Source organism: Pleurodeles waltl, chromosome 4_1 (assembly GCF_031143425.1).
Source record: "Pleurodeles waltl isolate 20211129_DDA chromosome 4_1, aPleWal1.hap1.20221129, whole genome shotgun sequence".
NCBI classification, from domain to species: domain Eukaryota; kingdom Metazoa; phylum Chordata; class Amphibia; order Caudata; family Salamandridae; genus Pleurodeles; species Pleurodeles waltl.
The window spans coordinates 395475966-395493358 of NC_090442.1; the positions used below are offsets into that span (position 1 = coordinate 395475966).

At 42.1% G+C, this 17393-nt stretch overlaps 1 protein-coding gene across 4 annotated transcripts in view; it reads right to left on the reverse strand.

The window, feature by feature from the left end:
- Positions 1–17393, reverse strand: part of ITPR2 (inositol 1,4,5-trisphosphate receptor type 2) — a 1367642-nt gene that overhangs the window by 1258513 nt on the left and 91736 nt on the right. The window lies entirely within an intron of this gene.

Below are 17393 nucleotides of genomic sequence, written 5' to 3' on the forward strand. Positions count from 1 at the left end.
TGTCATTGGTGATTAACTGGTACAGTAGGGCAGCAACTCAATTTCTGGTGACTGTAGTCTTTAAGTTGTCCCAGAAGAAGACCATGACAGATTTGTTCCTCTGCCAAGGTGGAAGCATAGATTGTTTAGTTCCATTAGGTACGGTGATCTGAACGAAGGCAGCTCCTTCAACAAACTTTCTTAAAACAGGGCCACTGAATGGTCAGTAGTTGTCTGGTATTCGTCATCAAGGTTCTAAGCTATGATTGGCTTGTGGAATTAGCTCTTAAGGTTGATGGGGTGGGTGTCTGAGGTCAGGGATGTTTTTATTTATGTGGTGGGGGTCTTTGAAGGTTTGAAATGGATAGAGGTTCCACAATGAGCAAGGCAAGCTGAGGTTCCTTGACATGGGTGGTGGTTAGTTAATCAAAAGAAGTAATGGGCTCTAGTTTGTGGGTAGAAGCCATATTGTTATTTACCACCTGTGGAGAGTGGCTGTACATCTTGCTTCTCAACTAGTGTACCTAGATCTAGGCTCTTGAGCCAAGGTGGTCTTGAGAGAAGGGTATCGATCTTGGAATGAGATATGTGTGAGGATCTCCCAGTTCCCAAAGCACCACAGGAAGTATTGAATGCATTTCAGTTGCTTTATCAATGAGTTGTAGATCCAGGTGTGCCACTGGGAGTCTATTTTGCTATTTGGGAAATTGGATTTCTTCCAGTGATGTCCTAAGGTAAGGAGAGATTCTAATTTTTGTTTTGTTTTATATTTTCATTGAGCTATGTAATCTTTAGTCAATAGTTAGGGTACAAGACGGCGTTGAGGGGTATCTACCTATCAAAACCCTCTGATAGCAAGTGCGAGTCGATTAACCTATGGTATTCAACTGAGTGCCAAGAAGGCAGATAGGTGATACAAGCTCTTGCCCAGCTGCCAGCTTGGGGTTAGGCATGTGTCACTGTCTGTAGGTTGTTATATTGGTCTTTGTCATTCAAATAGTGGTTCTAGCAGGCAGGTTGAATTTCAATATCACAAGATGTTGGTCCCTCCAGATGATTCGAAGACTTCTTGTTAAGGTGATGTGTTCAGACAGAGAGAAGAAAGCATCCAGAGAGTGCCCTGGATGGTTGTTTGCCAGGTGACAAGTTGGTATTATTAGTGAACCTCTTGGTTCAAGGATGGTAGCAGACCCTCCAAGAATGTGGATGTGGCTACATAAACGCCACGCCACTTTCCATTTTGAAGTGATGGGTCATAAAAAAAAGTTTCAAATTCTGAGAAGTGTATCGGTTTTGGAGCAAGATTATGGATCCCTTCTTCAAGGTATGCTGATAATTTGGCATGGAATGTTTAATTAAGAACACATGCCAGTTTGAATCGGATCCTCATTTGCACTGGGATCCAATAGAGAAGAGAAGTTGCATATTCAGAAAAACTAAAAAGATGCAGCTAATCTATGCGACATGTCTGAGAAGCTTCTGAGAACACCAGTTATTAAATGGATGTTGTGGTTAAGGTTTAAAAGAGTGAAGCACTGTACAGCCACTAAGCTGAAGTTAGTAAAATAGGGTGTTAGTTGCCAGAGTGTGGTCATCTCGGTTACTAGCATGTGTGGTTCTTACGCTGTGTGATTTCCCCAATAGGCAGCTGCAAAGGAAGAAACCTGTGTTGTTTCGGATCTAATTTGGAGGAGGATTTCTCCCAATAAAATAGAGTTTGCTAATTACAATAGCAATACTGCACGTTTATTCAAACCACAAAATGACGTCTTCAAAATATTTAGGAGTTCAAAATAATGCAGAGTGAGAGAATACCTAATCTGAAAGCAGGTCAGCATCTGTCCTTCCCAGCTCCAGCCACCTGCTCTTCACCAGGGCTGGACTTTGTCGTGGGCGAGGTGGTCCAGGCCCGGGGCGCTGGCATGCAGTGGGGAGCGTGAAGCTGCATGCATACAGGTCACGCAGCACTGTCCCTGTGACCTAGCTCCACACAAGAGTGTGTTCAAGTCCCCGCCTGCAACCACTGGCTCAAATTACGCACTGCTATCTCCACGTGCACAAGTACCACGCCTAGCGTGAGTTGCAAGATACACAGCCTGCTGATCACTATCAGCGCGTTCACTACTGCACACTGGTAAAGGGGTCCAGAGAGACTAAATGGTAGTGAGAGAGCGTAGCTTATATAATCTATATTAACATGAAATGTTTATGAATGAATTAATGATAATGCTGCATAGAAACTGTAATAGTAATTTTGCTTAAACGTGCACTTGAAATGTACAACGAAAAAGGGATAAAAACCCATGTCACGGGGAGGGGCCGCCAATGTATACGTAGACTAATAATAATGACCAAAATGTTTTATATCACGTTTAAATAAGTTTGTACTAATGACTGCGTTATTGAATCTGTGCTGAAATCCCCATAGGCCTTAAGTTAGCATGAGCCGAAGTTTAGCTGTTTGGTTTTCATATTAAATGTATTTTCCTATTTTGCAGTGTGCTCACTCATAAAAGGACACAACCCTGCCTGTTCTTTTTCTTCAAATTAGAAAACAAATGTAACCATGTTAGATCCGTTCTCATACATACTTTTCCTTGCTCGTGGAATAAATGTAAAAAGCAAACTGAAACAGTGTAGATTAATGAAATGTACAAGGTCATTCAAACCGGTGAAGACAATGGAACTGCTGACCAAAAGATGTGCAAAGAATTACAGAAAGATGAAATCATACCGGACGTGCCACCTCTGAAGACGTCAATTATGAAGACCAATCAAAGACTTGTAAAGTAATATGGGGTGAAGAGTTAGATTCCCTAATGTGTTTTCTGGTGGTTAAAGATAGTGGGATATAACAAATGTCCAACAGAATTTTGGGGGAATGTACAACGAAAAAGGGATAAAACCCATGTCACGGGGAGTCATTTAGGCAGGTTAGGGAATGCTATTGATTTTATCCAGAAACTCTGTCACTCTGTTTGGTGACTTGGTGATTTACTTAAAACCATCCTCGCCCTTAGATTGTCCATTTTACACTTTACCTCCTTATGAGGGAAGTGACCTTTTTGCCCCGGAGCTGAGTTCTGACTGATGGCGAATTGACTGATGTCCTGAAGGCGAGGACTGAACCTGTGCGCTGACCTAAACTTTGGAGGGTAATTATGACAATGCATTTGTGATTTGTCTGTTTGCTTTTCCTTTCTAGGTACCAACTGCTTACTTTTGACAGCAACCATAGTTAGATGTTTTCCAATTGTTGTTCTAAATTATTTTGCATGAAGCCCAACATGCTAATGCTAATCAGTGGTTAGGACAGGTGTTCACCAAAAACTGACGCAAATAGACAAAACGACCGAGACTATGCTTTGTTGAACTGACGCGTTATTGACATTCTGCTAAATTGATCTATGTTCACGCCGTGTTATGTTCTGATGTTTGTGATTCTCGCTTTAATGAAATCTTACCAAAGTTGCCATTTTGTGACTATGCTATTATGTTTCTTGGTTTTGAGATTGACGCACCTGCTATTAGATTGTAACTAATAGGGAATAAAACTTATAAAATTCTACTAATCTGGTGTGATTATTCATGACTGAAAGGTCATGGTAGTGTCTTGATTTGATTAATGACTTTGACTAAAGTGAAATGCATTGTTGTGATAAATATTGATGACATTATTGATGTATTGATTGACATATTGAAATTAGCTATCTCGTTCTAAGGTGTCTTTCAACTGGGTCAAAAGATTCATTGGCCTAAAACAAGTCCTGATGTTTAATAAATTATCATAAAGGGGACGCGTTACCAGTTCTGGTAGCAGAGCGACGGTTTGGCCCTTTGGGGCCCTAGGACGGAGAATTATTGTTTAGACTGTTTTTCTGAGATAATGCAAATTGGAGATATGATGCGTTGCTAAATTCACCATGACTTTCCTGGGATCTCGGAGCCTGCCTAAGTGAGTTGGGAATGTTCTCGGCGTCATAGCATGTATGGTGTAGGGTTTGCGCTTGCTCAGCTTATGCATTTCGCAGGTGAATTGTGAAGTTTGTGTGTATCTAGGCCAGGTAATGTTGTTTTAGTAGGAGTGGGCGTACTCCGCAGTATGAGAGTAGGGAAGTCGGCGTACTTCATATGAGTGTGGCGCTTTGTGCTCAAAATTATCCACGTGGTTGGTTGTTCATGTACGTACCCGTCGTGGTCTAAGACTCCGGAGTATATTGACAAGTGTAGGAGACACTTGGGTTTATGTTGTAATTTGTGCGGTTTAATTAGGTCAATCGGGCGTGGTTGGCAAGTCAGGTTTGAGTCAAATTGTATGTGTGAAACCTTCGATGGAGATTTGGCAAGTTCTAAAGTGCACTAGAATGAACCATTGGCAAGTCGAGAGTAGGATTTGCGGGTCGAATTCTGCTTGCGGGTGCGGGAACTGAGAAGGAGAGAGTAGCGGCCGAGGCTTCAAGTGAAATCTCTGTAAAGTTCTGAAGCGAATGTGTACCCTTCCTGTAGTAAACCGGCAAATTTGTGTTGTGTTGTTAAGGTGCTCGCAGTAATTTTTGCATTAGTTTGGTGTGAACTTAGTGAGGGGCAAACGAGCCGCAAGACTTTGTCAGCTGCAGTGTGTGAGTGTGACGTCAGTGGTGCCGCGCTGAGATAGGTCAGTTGTCGAGAGGGGTCGCGCACAGATTGGCTGCCGTCCGTTAGAGGCAATAGGTTGAGAAAGGTGGGTGAAGAGTGTCCTGGGAATTAAAGTCACTTCTTGATTAAATACAAACAAAAGAAAAGACGCAAAGATTAATTTTGTCAAAGCTTTTAAGAGTGCTCTGAAAGGAGACACATACATCATGGCGAGTGAAGGGGAACCTACACCGCCTGAGGGAACTCCGGCTTACATTGTCATGGAGGAAAAAGGTGTCACGCCTTGTTTATGGATGAAACAGTGGCGCAAATTACCAGAAAAAGAGGGATGTTTGGCGTTCCCAGAACACGGGACGTTCAATACGAGAGTTCTAGAGAATTTAAGGTGGATGTTAAGTGTACAAAAGCCACCTCCAAGGCCAGCTCAGTATGAGGCTTTAGCGATTTGGGATTTAATGGCCCTTAAACAGAGACAAGAAAAGTTCCAAAGAAGACTGAAAAGGGCAGAAAAGACTCTGGCAGAAGCTGGGTGGGATAAGGAGAGCAAAATGTGAAGACGGGGAATAGTTGATGGATTAAAATTGTTCCCAGCAATAACAGGGAGATGAGACGCAGGGAAAGAAAGCCACATGTAAAACAGACAAAGACTCTAGTAAGCCTAAAGAAACTAAGAGATCTTGGGAAGAAGAAGATGATTCAGATAACGAAGAATTTTTAAATCAGCTATTGCATGATCGCCCGCCACCTTATGCGGTAAGCGACAATGTCCCGAGCACTAGCGCGGGTCCTGGGAACCAGACGCAGGAGAAGGGAGTTACTGATACAGTACAGACTAGTGATACGGGTTCGATACAGAATGGTATCAGTGTACCCACTGCGCCAGACATGCAGATACAGTTGCAACCTCCACCACAGATACAGAGAATCTATCCAGACGTCCCAGTACTAGAGACTACTACAAATCTGATAGTGCCGCCAGACCCGATATATACAAAATCGAGGTTAGTTCAGATTGAGCCAACTCCGCAATTGCTGCCCCAGCCGCTGCCACAACTGATACCGGGATATAACCCAGCAGCAGGACCTCCATTAATACCTGCCCCGGCTTCATTGGATCAGACCTTTGGAGTTGCGGCTCCACGAGGTTTGGGACCAGGACAGACACCACCTGCCATTTCATTGCCGATTACTGTCGGTCCACCAGTGCCATTGTATGCGCAAGGTAAGCCTGGTGTATGTGATCAGGGAGTAATGACCCAAGATGTGATAAGAGGAGGGTCCATAGGAACTCCCCAGATAATGGACCCAGGAGACCAATCGGTCGAAAAACCGAGATCTTTGTTAGACCTTAGTCCGGTCGAAGCACCATTGGAAGCAATGAGGCAGGCAGGGCTAGGAGGGCTAACACCACAGACAATAAGTACGAATGCTTCACAGTCGCCAATGATGCATGCAGGGAACATTTCATTGCAAGGTTTTACGGTACAACAGTTAAATGAGTGGTTAGAGAAGACTTATGCTTCACAAAAGACTACAGTAACTGCAGTGGAACCGGAAAGGTTGCAAGGAGATGAGTACCTGAACTTTGTGAGACTGGGCGTGGAAGCTGCTGAACTAGTGGACGGAACAATGGGGGTGAACAGATTAGAGTCATACACAGAAGCAGAGTTGAGATACCTGTGCCCTAAGATCACTAAAGAAGTAGGCAAGGTACATCAGAAGTTAGCGAACCTGGCAGACAAATACAATATTGATATCGAGAATACTAAACATTTGAAAAGAAGTTACAGGTTAGACTTTGACTCAAAGGACTTTGAGCATATGAGGTCTGCCGGGATGAAAGCGCATTTAAAAGAAATATTGCAAAGTGCGCAAATCTGGGGAGCCTTAGAAAAGTCGGAAGGCAGATGGGCAAAGAAAAGAGATAAAGAGAAAGGTGACAGACCGGGATCAAATCAAGCTAAAGCTTCACCAGATACGGAATCAGTAAAAATGTTCCCCATGAGAGAAACAGCTGGTGGGGTTCTAATTCATGTACCGGGGTCCAGGGGAGATATCTTATCCTTCACTAATGATTATCCCAGATTGAGGGAGAAACCGATCGAGTGGTATCAGCAAACAGATAGGTTTGTGAAGCTTGCAAAACGTCTCTGGGAAGACTTGAATACCTTGTTTGAGATCATTGTTCTGTCTGACTTATGGCTTGAGTGCAAGCGAGGGGTAGACTGGCCGACGCAGGAGCCGGCAAGGGATAAGGTGACCTGAGCACCCTCTGAGGAGGTGATGAAGTACTATCACAAAGTAATTGAGTTTTTGAAGCAGAAAGTGTCGGCGAAAGGGACTGCTTGGCAGAAAATCGACCGGACCTCATAGGAGGTTAAGGAATCAATACATGCTTACTATGAGAGGTTGTTGAAGGCATTTAAACATTACAGTGGTACTGAGACCATTGAGCCGAAAGACATGAACCATCTCGTGTTAAGGTTTGTTGAAGGGTTGAGACCAGAGGTTAGCCAGATGATTAAGAATCATTTGATCTGTTGGCAAGCGAAGCCGATTGATGAGGTGCTGCAGTATGCGAAATACTGTAGTGATGAGATTGAACTGAAGCAGAAAAAGTTGAAGGAGAAAGTGATGGTGATGCAGATAAGGGCTGCACAGGCAGGAATACAGGGAAATTGAAGTTAGCAGATGATACAGCAGCAACCGCAAGGGAATGGTGTGTTTCAGGCACAACCAAGAGGTCGAGGTTTTGTGAATCGCGGTCCAGACTTGAATACTGTTGTGGTTCAAAATGACGCACAAGGGATGAAAAAGATGGCACCATGTCACACGTGCGGGGGCATGGGGCATTGGAAGGGGGAATGCCCAAATGTGGTGCAGGATGGTGTCGTTCAACAAAGCACTAATGTCGGTACATTGCAAAATGTGAGAGGTCCAAAATTGAGAAATCAAAACCTGAACTTCCAAAACAACATGGTTCAGATGCAAGGGTTACAGCCCATGCAGCAAATGCAAATGCCGCGTGTTCAACCAGAGCAAATGCAGCAAGTACAACAGCAGGTTCCCATGGTACCTAGACAGCAAATGCAATTACCATTGGCTCCAATGGGACAGCAACAGGTGATGCTTCTTCAGCAGGTCACAGGTCAACTGGTGAGCCAAAATAATACAGTACAGCAATTCCCATTGCGTGGTGAAGATGGAATGAATGAGGAATGGTCGGATGACAGTTCAGACAGTGAAGAGTGCAGGCTTGCAGCGTCCCTAGAAGTAGATCAGAGGGGACCCTATGTAGAAGGAAAAGTAATGGGACACAAGGTTTCATTCTTGGTTGATACCGGAGCTACACGCTCCACAGTTAGGAGTGCAGAGGTTCCAAAATTACCACTTTCAGGGCATACGATAAGAGTGGTCGGAGTAGCAAACCAGTACTTGACAAATCCGATCACAGATCCAGTGCAAGTTGCGATCGGCAATTTCCAGGGACTGCATAAGTTTGTAGTCTGCGATTCAAATCCGGTATCCCTACTGGGAAGAGACTTACTGTGCAAAACGAAATGCTCGATTACATGTTCCAATGATGGAATTGAGGTGCAGACAAACAGTGATGATGAAGGGGATGATGGTCAGTTTTTTGAGTCAGAGACAGGAACTGCGAATGAAGATTACCCTTTGATAACATTATTCCCGATGCTTACAGTGACCGACTTACCAGCCAAGTTGCAGGGAACGGTGACAGAGAAAGTGTGGGATTTGACAGGAAAGGAAGTGGGACTGATAAAAGGAGTGGAACCAGTTAAAGTTCAAGTGAAGCCAAATGCAGTGTTTCCCCAGGTGCCACAATATCACATGGCACAAGATGTCCTTATTCAGGTGTCGCAAATATTTGCGGACTTTGTGAAACAGGGAGCCCTGAAGGAGGTATTGAGCAGTCCATGTAATTCACCGATAATGGGTCTTAAAAAGCCTTGTGGGAAGGTTCGAATTGTGCAGGATTTGAGAAAAATAAACGAGATTGTGGTAAAATGTTGCCCCATAGTGCCAAATCCAGCAGTAATCATGTTTCAGGTTCCGTGTGATGCTGAATGGTACACCGTTGTAGATTTGTCACAAGCCTTCTTTTCGGTGCCTCTTCATGAGGATAGCCAGTTTTTATTCAGTTTCAAATTCCTGGACAAGGTGTACAGTTGGTGCAGAATTCCTCAAGGGTTTTCCGAATCACCGTCCATCTTCAATCAGATATTGAAAAAGGACTTAGAATCCTTAGTACTGCCTTTTAACTCGACTTTAGTGCAGTACGTTGATGACTTGCTGATTGCGTCCAGAACAAAAGATGACTGTAAATACGACACAATTGCCTTACTGAATCATTTGGGAAAGAACGGACATAAAGTGTCGCCAAAGAAGCTGCAATACTGTCAGAAAGAGGTGAAATACTTAGGACACTTGATTGAGAGAGGGTCCAGAAGAATATCAAAGGAAAGGGTGACAGCTATTTTGCAGATGAATCCCCCGACAACAAAGAGAGATGTCAGGATGTTTTTGGGAATGGTGGGTTACTGTCGCCAGTGGATACCCAACTTCTCAATTATCTCAAAACCATTGATAAAGCTAACAGGCAAAGAGATTAAGGATGAACCGTACACCATAACCCTATCCAAAGAAGAGCTTGAGTCATTCATGGAATTGAGAGAGTGCATGTGCAGGGCACCAGCTTTGGGTATGCCTGATTACACGAAGCCTTTTCTACTGTTTTGTCATGAACGTGATGCTTGTTCTTTGTCTGTCTTAACACAGGTCCATGGAGGTGCAAACCCCCTGTAGCATATTTTTCAGCTACCTTGGACCCCGTCGCAGCAGCCTTACCGGGTTGTTTGCGCGCAGTTGCAGCAGTTGGTCAAAGCCTCATGCAGTGTGAAGGCATAGTGATGGGACATCCCTTGACAGTAATGGTTCCACATTCAGTTGAAATTTTGTTGACTCGAACCAAAACCCAGCACATGACAAATGCCCGACTTACCCGATATGAGACAATCATTTTGGGGTCACCTAATGTCTCACTGAAGCGATGTACTGTATTAAACCCGGCAACTCTACTTCCTGTTGAAATAATGAGGAGGAAGTGGAGCATGACTGTCTTGAGGTAACAGAACTATGTACCAAGCCCCGACCTGATATTCAAGATACACAGTTCAAAGAAAATGACTGCATTATGTTTGTTGATGGATCCTGTTTGAGAGACTCACTCGGAATGCTGAGAGCTGGTTACGCTGTATGTACCATAGCTGGTATCATTGAAGCTTCCTGGCTCGAGAGAGTGTATGCCGCACAAGTGGCAGAATTAATTGCCCTTACTAAGGCATGCCACGAAGCTGAAAATCTGAGAGTCACTATCTATACTGACAGCAGATACGGATTTGGAATTGTACATGATTTTGGCCAATTGTGGTCACAGAGAGGTTTCATGACCTCTTCTGGTTCTCCTGTGAATAATGGTGAACAAATTAAGGATTTGTTACATGCAATTCAGTTACCTCTTGAAATTGCCGTGGTGAAATGCAATGCTCATGTTAAGTCACAAGACTTTGTGTCCATGGGAAACGGTTATGCAGATCAAGTCGCAAGATTTTGCGCATTGAACTGTATATCGTTCAAGGATCAGTGGGAATTGTTACCACAAACCGAAAATGACATGTGTTTGAACCTTGCATTAAGGGTGGCTTGATACACTAGATGAGCTAAAAATCACTGCAGGGTCATGCTAGCAAAGAGGAAAAACGCTCTTGGCAGAGAATGCAATGTGTACAAAGAGCTGACGACTTATGGGTCTCAGAGGAGGGGAAACTGGTTTTGCCAAACAGTCTTCTATCACAATTTGCGAGGCTTTACCATGGACAGGCACATCTTGGAAGAGATGCAATGATCAGGTCATTCAACATTGACTGGTTTAACCCAAAATTCAGACATGCCGCAGAGGTTACTTGTCACAGGTGCATCATCTGTCAACAGATGAATGCCGGAAAAGGGACTGTGGTAACTTTGAGACACATAGGGAGAGCTGGCGGTCCATTTAGCAAGATGCAAATGGATTTCATTGAAATGCCCGTTTGTGAAGGATTGAAGTACGTGTTGGTGATTGTGTGTGTTTTCAGCCACTGGATTGAAGCTTACCCCACACGTAGAAACGACAGTCTCACAGTTGCAAAACTGCTGCATAGGGAACTAATACCAAGGTTCGGTTTTCCGGTCTCTATAGAATCAGATAGGGGCAGACACTTCGACAATGAGGTGATTAAGCTTTTGTGCGCTGCGTTAGACATCGAACAGAAGCTGCATTGTAGCTACCGCCCTGAAGCATCAGGACTAGTGGAGCAGATGAATGGTACCCAGAAGTCGAGAATGGCAAAAATGTGTGCAGCTACTAATATGAAATGGCCAGATGCATTACCCTTAGTGCTGATGTCGATGAGGAACACCCCTGATAAGAAGACAGGATTATCACCCCACGAGATCCTTATGGGTAGAGCCATGAGGCTACCCGCAGTACCTGCAAATGCTCTTGTGAATATCACAGATGATATGGTGTTGGACTACTGCAAAGGTTTGGCTGATGTGGTTTGCTCTTTTTCTCACCAGGTAGAAGCCAACACATTGCCACCGATCAGTGATCCAGGTCACACCCTGCAAGCCGGTGACTGGGTGGTTGTCAAGAAGCACGTGAGGAATTCGTGTTTGGAGCCGCGCTGGCAGGGGCCTTATCAAGTAATATTGACAACAACCACTGCTGTGAAATGTGCAGGCGTTCCAAACTGGATACATGCCAGTCACACAAAGAAGGTAACGTGTCCAACTGATGAGGAACTTGAGGTATCCGACTCAACAGTTCCGGAGAGGGAAGTCTCAGGGCCTGAAAAAGCCAAGAGAGAGCTGAGACTGCAAGAGAGCCCACTGAGAACAGCCTAGTCCTTCAAACAGTAAACGAGTTCGAGAGAGGTGACAATGTGCCTATCTCAGTAGAGGCAGCAGGAGAACTAAATCAAGGAGAGGTTCTCCCAGAAGCAGACGGATACGTGTTAGAGCTTGAACCCGTTACAGATCCAGAAGAAGAAGAAGAAGGGGAAATAGTAGAGAGAGATCAAAGTACACCGGCATCCCCTGAGCCAGTTGCAGGTCCATCAAGAGAAAACACCATAGCACAAGAGGAGGGTGCTGTTCAGCGTCCTGAAAGGATAAGCAGGAAAAAGAAGCATAAGGGAGATAACTGGCCAGAGAAGCAGGCTGCGAAAGAAAAGGTCGTACCAGGTGAAACAATAACAGAAGAAACCGATACCACAAGAACAGAAGATCTGAGTGAAGGAGAATTACAAAGTGAACGCAGGTTGAAAAGAAAGAGAACCGCAAATAGAAGGTACGCAGGTCCTGAGTGGGCATATGCAACAACATCTGAATGGCAACAAGAATTCTTAGCGTTCTGTTTTGATCGAGAAGTACCAGGCCAATACTACGGTACCTGAAAATCAAGTAAGAGAAAGAGACTGTGTTGAAACTGAAATTTAGAAAACAAAATAGAAAGCTGAAAAACTGAGAAAAAGACTTATAAATTACCGGATGTGACACTGATAACCTGAATTGACTTTGAAAACCCGATTATGACAAGCTGCTAACCTGATTGACAAAAGGGGTCCGGGAGTGAGTGAAAAGCTGTAAATACACGCAGAGAGAAAGAGACTTTTGCATCAAGAAAAAAAAAAAGAGAATTTATATCGTCCTCAAGTTGATTATTGTTCTGCTATCTGATTCTTTACAGACATGGCTTATAATAGAGGTAGTAACAAAAAGGGTAAGGTGTGTGGTTGGTTAAGTGTTATACTAGGTATTGTGTGTGCAATAATAATTGTAGGTGTGATTGTGGGAATGCCGTGGTTGGATAAGAAAGCAACTAACAATGCTTCAAAACCTGAGACTACAAGATTAACACCGTGGGAAAAGTTTGAGCAGGATGCAAGACAATTGCATGAGGGAACTAACTCAAAGGGGGAACTTTCTACTAATGTCTTCTATTGCTTGCTGAATGAGTATGTTGAGACCATGGATACGAAAAACTGTTATGTGTGCACAAAGATTCCTTCATCAGTGCAAGAAGGGGTCACCTACCATAGCTTACCGTTAACTTACGGGATAAGTTGTAGTTTGTTGCTGACAAGATTCTATGATCAAGAACATGTACAATATTTTTATTCAAATTTGGATGTAGTGTTTTCTTTTGAGCCTGTGATTGAGCTTCTGAACAAGTTAGCTAAGGAGCATAGTATAAAATTAGTTAGAGGTTTCTTTGAACCGACGCTTACATTTGGGACAGCTTATGCACACCACAACAATCTGACTTGCTTATTGACACCAGTAGAGAAAAGCTTCTTAGATCACATCGATGATAGACGCAAAGCACTGAAAGAAAGATTAGAAAAGGGGCTAGAAAAACGCACATATGCAAATGATTATGCTTACACTGCAATAAAGACGCAAGGCAAACTAGCTATAGATGCATTACATGTAGGAAGGCTTTGTATATATAGGCCGAAATCTGAACATGACACTTTATTTGTGGGAACGAGTGAATGCAGGCATGTGTTTTTGTTTCAGAGTAAATGGACATTCATGCTAAATGGACAGGATCCAGCGATCCCTGGGATCTATTATATCTGTGGACTTAATGCCTATTACCGTCTCCCTAAGGGGTGGTATGGGACATGTTATTTGGGAATAGTCTTCCCAAAGATCTACCAGATTGATGACTTAAAGCAAATACCTAAAACGTCTGAATTACAACATGCTAGACAAAAACGAGAGACAGCGGCTGCTGTCGTTGGTGACATATTTGGAGCCATAATTCCTTCAGTAGGGGTTATCTTAAACTCCATAAAGATTCAAAAGTTGTCTACTATTGTGGATAACATGCTGACAAATTTTACAGGGGCTATACTCCTGATGGATACTGAACTTGCTGCGGAAAGAGCTATGACTCTTCAAAATCGGCTTGCTTTAGACATTCTTTTAGCAAAGAGCGGCAGAGTCTGCAAGATGCTCAACGAGCGTCATTGTTGCTCATATATACCTGATAATAGTAAAAAGATTAGAGGTATGCTTACTAACTTGACTAAAAATAGTGCAGATCTGAAGGAATTGAAGGAACCTGGAGTATGGGAGAAATTTGGAAAGGGAATTGCCAGAGTGGGGAGCTGGTTTAGTAACATTTGGAATGGGGTACTTGCAAAAATATTAGGGGGTCTATTAATTGTTCTGGCCTGTCTATTAGGTTTATGGGGAGCTTGCAAAATAAATGACAAAATTAAAAGAAATTGGACAAAGAGGAGTAAAAAGCATGAAGAAAATGAAAGGGAGAAAATGTTTAATGAAATTTGGGAGAGTTCACACAAGGGACAAGATGTTGAAATGCGCATAATGCGTAAAGTGAAAAATTAAAGTGAAAGATCAAAGGGAAAGGTTTGTGTGATGACGGACGTCATCAGAGGAGGGACTGAGAGAGCGTAGCTTATATAATCTATATTAACATGAAATGTTTATGAATGAATTAATGATAATGCTGCATAGAAACTGTAATAGTAATTTTGCTTAAACGTGCACTTGAAATGTACAACGAAAAAGGGATAAAAACCCATGTCACGGGGAGTGGCCGCCAATGTATACGTAGACTAATAATAATGACCAAAATGTTTTATATCACGTTTAAATAAGTTTGCACTAATGACTGCGTTATTGAATCTGTGCTGAAATCCCCATAGGCCTTAAGTTAGCATGAGCCGAAGTTTAGCTGTTTGGTTTTCATATTAAAATGTATTTTCCTATTTTGCAGTGTGCTAACTCATAAAAGGACACAACCCTGCCTGTTATTTTTCTTCAAATTAGAAAACAAATGTAACCATGTTAGATCCGTTCTCATACATACTTTTCCTTGCTCGTGAAATAAATGTAAAAAGCAAACTGAAACAGTGTAGATTAATGAAATGTACAAGGTCATTCAAACCGGTGAAGACAATGGAACTGCTGACCAAAAGATGTGCAAAGAATTACAGAAAGATGAAATCATACCGGACGTGCCACCTCTGAAGACGTCAATTATGAAGACCAATCAAAGACTTGTAAAGTAATATGGGGTGAAGAGTTAGATTACCTAATGTGTTTTCTGATAGGTTAAAGATAGTGGGGTATAACAAATGTCCAATAGAATTTTGGGGGAATGTACAACGAAAAAGGGATAAAAACCCATGTCACAGGGAGTCATTTAAGCGGATTAGGGAATGCTATTGATTTTATCCAGAAACTCTGTCACTCTGTTTGGTGACTTGGTGCATTACTTAAAACCATCCTCGCCCTTAGATTGTCCATTTTACACTTTACCTCCTTATGAGGGAAATGACCTTTTTGCCCCGGAGCTGAGTTCTGACTGATGGCGAATTGACTGATGTCCTGAAGACGAAGACTGAACCTGTGCGCTGACCTAAACTTTGGAGGGTAATTATGACAATGCATTTGTGATTTGTCTGTTTGCTTTTCCTTTCTAGGTACCAACTGCTTACTTTTGACAGCAACCATAGTTAGATGTTTTCCAAATTGTTGTTCTAAATTATTTTGCATGAAGCCCAACATGCTAACGCTAATCAGTGGTTGGGACAGGTGTTCACCAAAAACTGACGCAAATAGACAAAACGACCGAGACTATGCTTTGTTGAACTGACGCGTTATTGACATTCTGCTAAATTGATCTATGTTCACGCCGTGTTATGTTCTGATGTTTGTGATTCTCGCTTTAATGAAATCTTACCAAAGTTGCCATATTGTGACTATGCTATTATGTTTCTTGGTTTTGAGATTGGCGCACCTGCTATTAGATTGTAACTAATAGGGAATAAAACTTATAAAATTCTACTAATCTGGTGTGATTATTCATGACTGAAAGGTCATGGTAGTGTCTTGATTTGATTAATGACTTTGACTAAAGTGAAATGCATTGTTGTGATAAATATTGATGACATTATTGATGTATTGATTGACATATTGATTAGCTATCTCGTCCTAAGGTGTCTTTCAACTGGGTCAAAAGATTCATTGGCCTAAAACGTGTCCTGATGTGTAATAAATTATCATAAAGGGGACGCGTTACCAGTAGCAGAAAACTGAGAATTTCACGGAGTCCATTCAAACAGACACTGACAATCTACACTGGGCAGTAGACACGACAACAGGTTGTAAATGCTCTTCTAAGGCTGAAGTGCGCCTGCAACTTCTGAGATATGGCTCCATTTCAAATGTAGCCTGGTTGTTATCCTGCATCTTGAATTTTATTTTCAGTGACTATGTTCTTCTCATCATTATTCAGCCTTTTTGTTGGGCTGCTTTGCAGACTATCCATTTCAGACCCTTCATTAATTTCTTATAAAAAGGGAGCCAGAAAACCACTTGTTTAATTATACCAAACAACTTAATAATTTAAGAAAGTTTAAACACGTACCCTTTTTGCATTTGTGACTATACTTTACTTCAATGAAGCAACAACGCAGCATTGTTTCTTTCAATGGCACTGTTATTTGAAACAAACATTTTATTTCCAAAATTATGGGTCCTGTCAAATGAAGTAGGTTGTTTTGGTAGTAATGCATACATGCTACAGATGTTTACCACAGCTGCTCCATCCTAGTTTACATAAAGTACAATTGATTACCCAAGTGCAGCTGTGCAGATTAATCCAAGCTGTGTCGTGTACATACACATGGGCAGCCTTCCCTGTTAATTACATTATAAAAAAGGTTGGTGAGGGGGCCTGGGGAAAGTAAACTCTACGGAAAGATTTCCACACTTTAACAAGCCTCCTGTTAACATTTGAATACAAATCTTTACTATCCAAGCATCTCCTCGTGTGGAAATAAAGTGTGCATTGGTGAATAAAATAATTATGGATTTACAAATGCAGTGCTAATTTGCTGGGTTTGGTACTCAAAGCTCTCAACTTTCCCATTTCGTTGCAAGAGTTAACCCAGGCTATGTTTTTTTCTTTGAATTCTGGGATTTGTAGTCCTATTTAGTTCATTATAAAATCCAAACTTTGAATACTAGAAGGCAGAGGAAAACCCTGGCCTTAAGTTGCTCATGTATGGAAATTGAGCATTGGGGGTATCGAGAGTCATGTGTTTAAGCCATACCTTATCTAAGAACAGAATAAGAGCTTTCAAAATTCACTTCAAATCGATGTAGGCAAGTAATTGTACTTTGATTATTAGAAGAACTAAGAATTTTCTGAAGTTATTTAACGAGACACCTCACAGCTCGTTGAGGCACGAGTTGCACAATACTTGGGTTATGGGGAAAGAATGAAGGTAAGAAAGAATTAACAAAGGGAAAGAAGAGTGGAGGAAGGAAATAAGAAAAGAAAGAAGGCATGAAAGCAGGAAGTAGGGAATTAAAGCAGGAAAGGAATGAAAGCAAAAAATTAAGTCAAGAGAAATAAAACAAGGAATAAGGAAGGAAAGAAAGGCAAGACAGAAAGAAGGAATGAAAGGAAAAGTAAGCAAGAAAATAAAAAAGAGAAAAGGGAAAGAAAGGAAAGAAAGAAACATGAAGCAGGAAAGAGGGAATGAATGAGAGAAAAAGGAAAACAAAGGCGGAATGAAGGAAAGAGAAAAGCAAAGAAGGCATGGAAGAAAGGAAAGAAGGAATGGAAGAATTTAGGAAATAAGGAATGGAAGAGTGAAAGAAAAAAGTAA